The 7,225-nt window shown below is 41.5% G+C and overlaps 1 pseudogene; it reads right to left on the bottom strand.

The window, feature by feature from the left end:
- Positions 1 to 2,355: 2,355 nt before the first annotated feature.
- On the bottom strand, positions 2,356 to 5,229 carry LOC121824655 (cbp/p300-interacting transactivator 1 pseudogene; annotated as a pseudogene).
- Positions 5,230 to 7,225: the final 1,996 nt, after the last annotated feature.

Genomic DNA, 7,225 nt, shown 5'->3' with positions numbered 1-7,225 from the left:
CTCTGTCGTCCATGCTGAAAAGAGAAAAGGCACAGCATGTTTCTCTACTCTAAGACGTTTGGGGGCACTTGGAGAATTTCAGATAATAGAATTTTTCTTTTTCTTTTTTTTTTAATCCAACTTATGCTTACATCACAGGCAAGCATTTGAATTATTTGAGCCATTGAAACACACCAGGGCACTCTGCCCTCCCCGTCACCATCCGCTGCACCAAGTGAGTCAGGAGGTAAGCATCACTGCAATCAAGCGCCCCATCCAAGCGCTAAGGAAGATGTGTTCCTCTCGGAGCCTGTTTCTCAGATGGTTTTGCCTTGAATGTCTGAAATCAGAGCTTTTGTGGGGATTGCTGTACCACTGTTTTATGATCAGCATAGCCCCACAATGAATTCTCCACTTTTCCAAAGAAAAATAAACGTTTTTATTTGAAGTTCAAAATGGGAGTTGCAAAACTAATTCTGGAACAAAACTTTCCATAGCACATTTACTACTTCCCCTCATGATCACTCACGTCCTTGAAAAATTAAAATAAAGCAAGAAAGAAAACATGCTGACAGGAAAATTGCTTCTGAATTATCATGTACCCCAGACGGGAAGATATTTAAGAAAACAGTAAAAGAATAATTAAAGGTTAAAAAAAGTTTCTAGCAAACTGATTTAAAGTTTTGCTCCATTTCAGCAATAGGGCCAACACGGGGAAGCTTGAGCCACAGAAGCAGCGCCCCACAGAACACCGGAAGCTGTGTTTTCTGGATTTCAGCTGGACTTGATGCCATGACGACCCATCCAGAAGCCATGCTCGCTGTGTTCAGAATGCTCAGACACTTGATATAACTGTCGATTTTCACAGGATCTTGAGCTGTACCCAGGGCTGGCTTCAAACTGGCAGTCTCCATACACCTGGCTGGGATCACCCAGAGTGCAGTGCCACCCCAGACATTTAAAATAATCCCAATGCTCTTCTTCTCATGGTATTCAGAGACTACCATGATATTTTAACACACAGGAGAAGCATGTGTGCTGCCTTTGCCATTGTGGGTGAAATGAAAAGGACAGGTATTTAAGCGTGGAGGTTCATTACAAGAGATCATTTTTGCAGATCCATTGCTGTGGATGACTGATTGATAAATAAAACACTGATTGGCCAGTAGCCAGGCAGGAAGTACAGGTGGGACTAGCAGAGAGGAGAATTGAGAAAAACAGGAAGGCGGAGAGGAGGAGACGCCAGCCTGCCGTCCAGGGAGCATCATGTAAAGGCAACAGGTAAAGCCATGGAACATGTGGCAACATGTAGATTAACAGAAATGGGCTGAGTATAAGGGTAAGAGCTAGACAATGGTAGGCCTGAGCTAGTAGCCGAGCAGTTTAAATAATATAAGCATCTATATGTTTATTTTATAAGTGGGCTTTGGGACTGCCAGGGCTTAGCGGGGCACGGTAAGAAAAACTCTAGCTACAATCCATTAATGTGATTTATCTGTGAACCTAGTATTGCACTCTGATTTTCTTTCTTTTTTTCCCTTGAGTATCTAGAAGTAATTACAACATAGTGATTTTTACCACCAAGGCTCTTCCATGATTAGTGGACAAATACCAAGAGAGTAGAAAATACAAAGACTGTCTTGGCATGGTGATAGAGCAGTGTTAACTTTGAGGATACACCAGGATCTGGAGGACCCTTGGAGCCCAGGCACCCTCCACAAACTGCAACAGTAAAACCACCTTTTATCAAATGATAATGGGAAAATATACAGTAGGGATCACATGTTATTAACATTTGCCTCCTTAAGATATCGGGATAATCGATGATAATTTAAGTAAATGAAATGACAATATAACTTTTGCAAAGTGGAAAAGAACAAAGCATATGCTGACGATTCTGTCTTACAGACTAAGATCTCCTTGAATGAGAAGAAATAAACCACCAGACTTAAGACAAGCTCAGCAAAGGGAAATTATACCTGGTACTGTAAGGCTAGCTACCTCCGCTCACCTAGTGAGGTATTGAATCTAAGGGGAGAACCTACCTCTGTCACCTTCCCAAACCATTATCATTTAACTTCATTCTAAATATGTATCATTATACCCACAGATAAGCGTAGCTCTCTCCCCTTATCCAAAGAAGGGAGAAAAAAAAAAAGCTTCCTTTGACAGCAGGTAGAGACCATTACAGAAACCCACAACTGGTGAAAATACAGACAACAACTGATCCTGAGCACCTAGACCCCGTTGATAGAACACAACTTCTATACCTGAGGCTTAGGGGACATTACGGAAGAGAGGGCAGAAAAATCGTAAGAGCCAGGGAGCCTGGAAGTGTGCTCTGAGACTCTGCCTTCTCTACGTGACAAAATGTGGTCACCTAAACAAGTCTTGCCCAGTGACAACACCAACTGACATGCCAGTGAGGGTGAGGGAGCTCTCACAGAGTCTCACACCTGGATGAAGAGATGCAGGCAATTAAGGATTTCTGAAAAAGGGAGGAAGAATTAGCCTTCCACTAACTGGTTATCCAATGCCAAGTGGTCAGCCCTAAAACCATGTGTGTATGAGCAACACTAAATGGACTCAGCAAGCTGTATTTATATATTTATTCATGTATGTGTATAACATTAATAATTTTTTAAAACTGTGAAGTTGAAAGGGGACAAGGGGACAGGAGAAGGGATGGAGGGAAGGAAAATATTTTTTAATAAGAGCCGGAAGATCAAGACATGATGTAAATACAGTACATACGTGTGAAATAAAAACTAAATTTAATGGGAAAAAAACCTACCTAAAATCTACAACTAAAAAAAATGCATTGTTTGTCCATAAAGTATAATAAACACCTAAAGAAACTCAAGGAGAATGAAGAAGTGTGTTGACTATCATTGTCTTATGTAAGCCGTGCCTCTTGCCTGTCTGTTCATCTCTTGCATTACCTTGACCTGACTCGGCTCTAGCTATGCTGGTTTCCATGTACACAACAGGCATCACTTCATGCTTAGAATGGTCAGACTGGACCACACACAGCTAGTTCACCATTGGCTTAGGCCTTTCTCAGTGAAGCTCATGTGAGCACCTGTTGTGTGTGCACCTCTTTGCCGTGATCAGGGTCTTCATCATTTTGTTCTGTTCGTTCCATATGGCTTCTGCCACAACCAAACACACAATATATCTACTTGTTTGCTATATTTTTGTATAGTTTCTGTTCTTACACTCTCTGAGAAAATAGAAATCCCCTAAATGCAGGAGTTTTAATCTACTCTATTACTGATGCATTCCATGTAACTAGAATAGTGCCCGACATGTAGACAATGCTCAGAAAATACTTTTTCAATATGAGTTTGAATGAACAACAGGAATAGTGACATAAAACGGCTAAGGTTGCTATTTCTCATGAGAGGCCCTAGAGAACTATTTGAGTTTTTATCTTGTGCATTATTATCTTAATAAGAACAATAAAAAAATTATACAAAAGGGAGGCATTAAAATTTCAGAATTAATAGAAAATATAAATTTGAGTGTTGGGCGAGAAAAAAAATGAGAGGGAGGAAGGTAGGACAGGATTTATGGAAGAAACAGAAGGAGTTAGGTAATGGCATTGAGAATGGAGCAGTAGGAAGTGAAAGATGATGACAGGAGAAGCCTGATAGAGGCCCCACAAGAGAATAGCATGGCTCTGGCTCTTATGACTCTTTTTAAAAAATAGGCTTATTGATATATACATAAATGTTGTACAATAATCCTTCTGTACACTGAAGATGTGTTGCTCTCATTGTCAATTAAGAGCTGATTGGTCAATGGCTGGGCAGGAAAAGATTAGGCAGGAGAGCCAAACTGAGAGGATGTCAAAAAGAAGGGCCAAGTGACAGGGGTCACCAGTGAGAAGCAGAGGAAATAGGAAATAAACATATCATGCTGAAAAAAGGTACTGCCACATGGTAAAGTGTAGATAAGAAATATGGGTTAATTTAAGATGTAAGAGCTGGTTAGTAACAAGCCTAAGCTATTGGCCGAGCATTTATAATTAATAATAAGTCAATATGTAGTTATTTGGGAGCTGGCTGGCATGACAGAACACCCCACCTACATATAAAAATACATTTTTCCTCTTTCCAGTAACTTTTACTTACAACAGAATTGGTTTCTTTTTTCCCCAATCTTTAGGGACACTTGGCATTGGCAGCCAGAGGGAAAATCTGCAGTAAAGTCAAACTCATTCTGCCCTAGTCCCAGTTTGGGCATCTCATTGGCTCAGTCCAGGACCAGATCTGCTGTAGCAGGAGTCTTAGAAGGTCTTATTAATAAAATCAAATCTGTGCTACGTATTGGGGTGAACTGGAAGATCAGAGAACCAGAACAAGCCACAGATAACCTCACCTGGCCAACTTCTCAGCTGATATTGTTTCCTCAGACTGGAAACCTCTGTGTCCTCATATCTGAATGGCTCTCAGCTGAACTGTGCTGCTCAAAACCTAAAAGCTTAACCAGCCAAATGCTTAACCAGCCAAATTTGCTTCTTGTTTCTGATCTTCACGCCTCATATATCTTTCCCTTCTACCATCACTCCCTGGGATTAAAGGTGTGTGTCACCATGCCTGGCTGTTTCCAATGTGGCCTTGAAGTCACAGAGATCCAGAGGAATTTCTACCTCTGAAATGCTAGGATTAAAGGTGTGAGTGCCACCATTTTCTAGCCTTTGTATCTAGTGGCTGTTCTGTCTCTGACCCCAGATAAGTTTATTAGGGTGCACAATATTTTGGGGAACACAATACCACCACATTCTGCCACCAGAGGCATTAGCGACTCCTCATCCATGGAGTCAGAATCAATGATGGCAGTGCTCTGGACACTGCCAGAAGAAAGTAATCCAGCCCTGCCCTGCCCCAAAGACAGGGATCCTGCCTCCTCTGGTCGGCGGCTGTGGCCCAATGATAATTCTGCAGCCATATACTGGCCAGCAGGTGAGGGACAGGGTACATGTTGAAGAGTAGGGGTTTGGTAGGAGGAGTGGCAGTAGAAGAGCCTATTGGAGATGGTAATCCAGAAGAGCTAGTGTGAACCCCATTGCCCGTTGGCTTTGGCTTCATTTGAGGTGGCCCCAGTGTTGGGCAGGATGGCCACTGCTTTGAGATCTCTCACTCCCAGGTTAGAGTAGGCCAGAGAGTTCATCCTCTACTTGGCATCCTCCTTCACTGAGGTGGTACCACCCTTGACATCAAGTGCAGGCCTCAACACAGTTGGCATTTCAGAGTCTGGGCAGAAGTCAGATAACTTGATAGGAGTTAATGTTGCTACCTGGAGCTGATAGTCTTGGCAAAGCTGGTGCTTGGGAGAGAAGGAAACTCATAGGGCTGCAGAGATTTGGACCAAAACTACAAATTTATAATATATTATAAATATATATATATATATGACTTGATTAGTTTGGGCACATGCATATGTGTGAAAATGTCACTGTGATCAAAAATAAACAGATATCTGTGTTCTTTTTTTATTGTTAAGATCAGAAAGACCATTTAGAATGAAATCGATTGTGTTAAATGTTTAAATGCACAATAGATTCCTGTTAGGCATTATCTCTTGTAGCAGATCTCTAGAACTTATTCATCTTGCATAACTGAAGTTTTCTACCCATCAGTGACTTTGTAAGAACTTGGAAATAGCAGGATTTTTATAGGTGAAGGCATACACTCATAGGGCGCATGACTTCACAAAGCATGCACTCGATGTTGCTCAGACATGTAATCCTGCATAGGAAAAAAACTTGCAGCAGCCCTCATGGGCTGAATCCTGGGGGATATCAGTGACAACTGAATGAGTCTTCCTGACCACTGGCAGACCTCAAGAATGAGCTGCCAGCAGCTTAAGCCAGGAAGATGACGATTCTCTCCTGCAACCCAAGCTCAAAATAATAGATGACAAGGCAATGTGCAAATGACAGCTACCAAAGCCATGCCTGTTTTATTAGAAGGAAGCAGGTTCTAAAAATGAGAAGAAACGGACCAGTAACCACAAGGATAAAAATGCCCAGGAAGTCAAGAGTGAATGCATATTTGCCATCACTCATTTCCCTGTGTAACCAGAAGGGAAAGAGTTTAAGGGAGGGAAACAGAAAAGGACTGCACCACATGTAGCCAAGGAACACAGAAAGGGCAGAGGAGCCGTAGCAATGATTCTTAGAACAAAATCTGTCCTGTCAGCTTCCTGTGGACAAATTAAAGGCCAAGCAGACATCTTGTTGTTTATGGGTACAAACTAATGTCTACCCCAAACCTATACATGCAGTTATAAAGAAGCACCAGTCATAAAAGATTCATTCCTGTCATTGATGCACCCATCCATTCAATAAATGGTCGTCGAATGCCTCCTGTGTGCTACGAGGTTTACTGAGAAGTAGAGCACAGTGGTAGGGGAAAATGAATATGGTGCCAAGCCTTGTGGAGCATGAGGTATTGGGAAGACTGTGAAGTTCCCCCTGAATTCATGAAGTAAAAGAGTTCCATGGACAAGAGAAGGGCTAGGACACAGTGCCATGAGACATTATCAACAAAGAATTTGACTTGTTTGTAAATTTAGCTCATATTCACAGACAGCAGTGAATGAGCAGTGGTCTGAAGATGAGTACTTCAGTCTAGTACAAAGGCCTTGGGACTGGAAAAACAAAAAGAATGGGTCATCTGAAGAGGACCATGTACTGAAGGATACAGAAGAGCTGCTGATGAATTTGAGACTTGGTAGTGGCCACACTGAATGAAACATTGCAACTGTAGGCCACCTTGTAAAAGGTTGTCTTTATTCCCAGAAACATTTATTTCTTTTATTCAAAGAAACTTTGAAATATTTAAACAGGGAAGTTCTGGTCTACCTTTTGACATCATTATATTTCGAACATGAGAAGAATAGACTAGGTGAGAGTAGATGGGAAAGACAAGTTAGGATGTAACATAGTAACAAAAGTCAACTGTCTCCCTAGAGAATATGTTACATGTAGAAATGTGTGTTCAGATTAAAGTGTTAATTAAGTGGTTAACTTACCTGTACTAATGGTTGGTTGGCTAGATGGTGGGGAAAAAGGAAGCCGTGAAATATGACTACAGTGTCTAAATTTGGCAGTCATATAGATGGTGGCAGTATTTATTGTATGAACAGCACTTTAAGTGCTATGATTAAAAGCAGAATGAGGAATTGCAGAACATGAGTTTGATTGGGGGTTTGTCAGATGTTTTGGGGAAGATCTAGA

This window comes from Peromyscus maniculatus, chromosome 21 (genome assembly GCF_049852395.1).
Source record: "Peromyscus maniculatus bairdii isolate BWxNUB_F1_BW_parent chromosome 21, HU_Pman_BW_mat_3.1, whole genome shotgun sequence".
Taxonomy (NCBI): Eukaryota; Metazoa; Chordata; class Mammalia; order Rodentia; family Cricetidae; genus Peromyscus; species Peromyscus maniculatus.
This window is presented reverse-complemented; position numbering and strand designations above follow the sequence as displayed.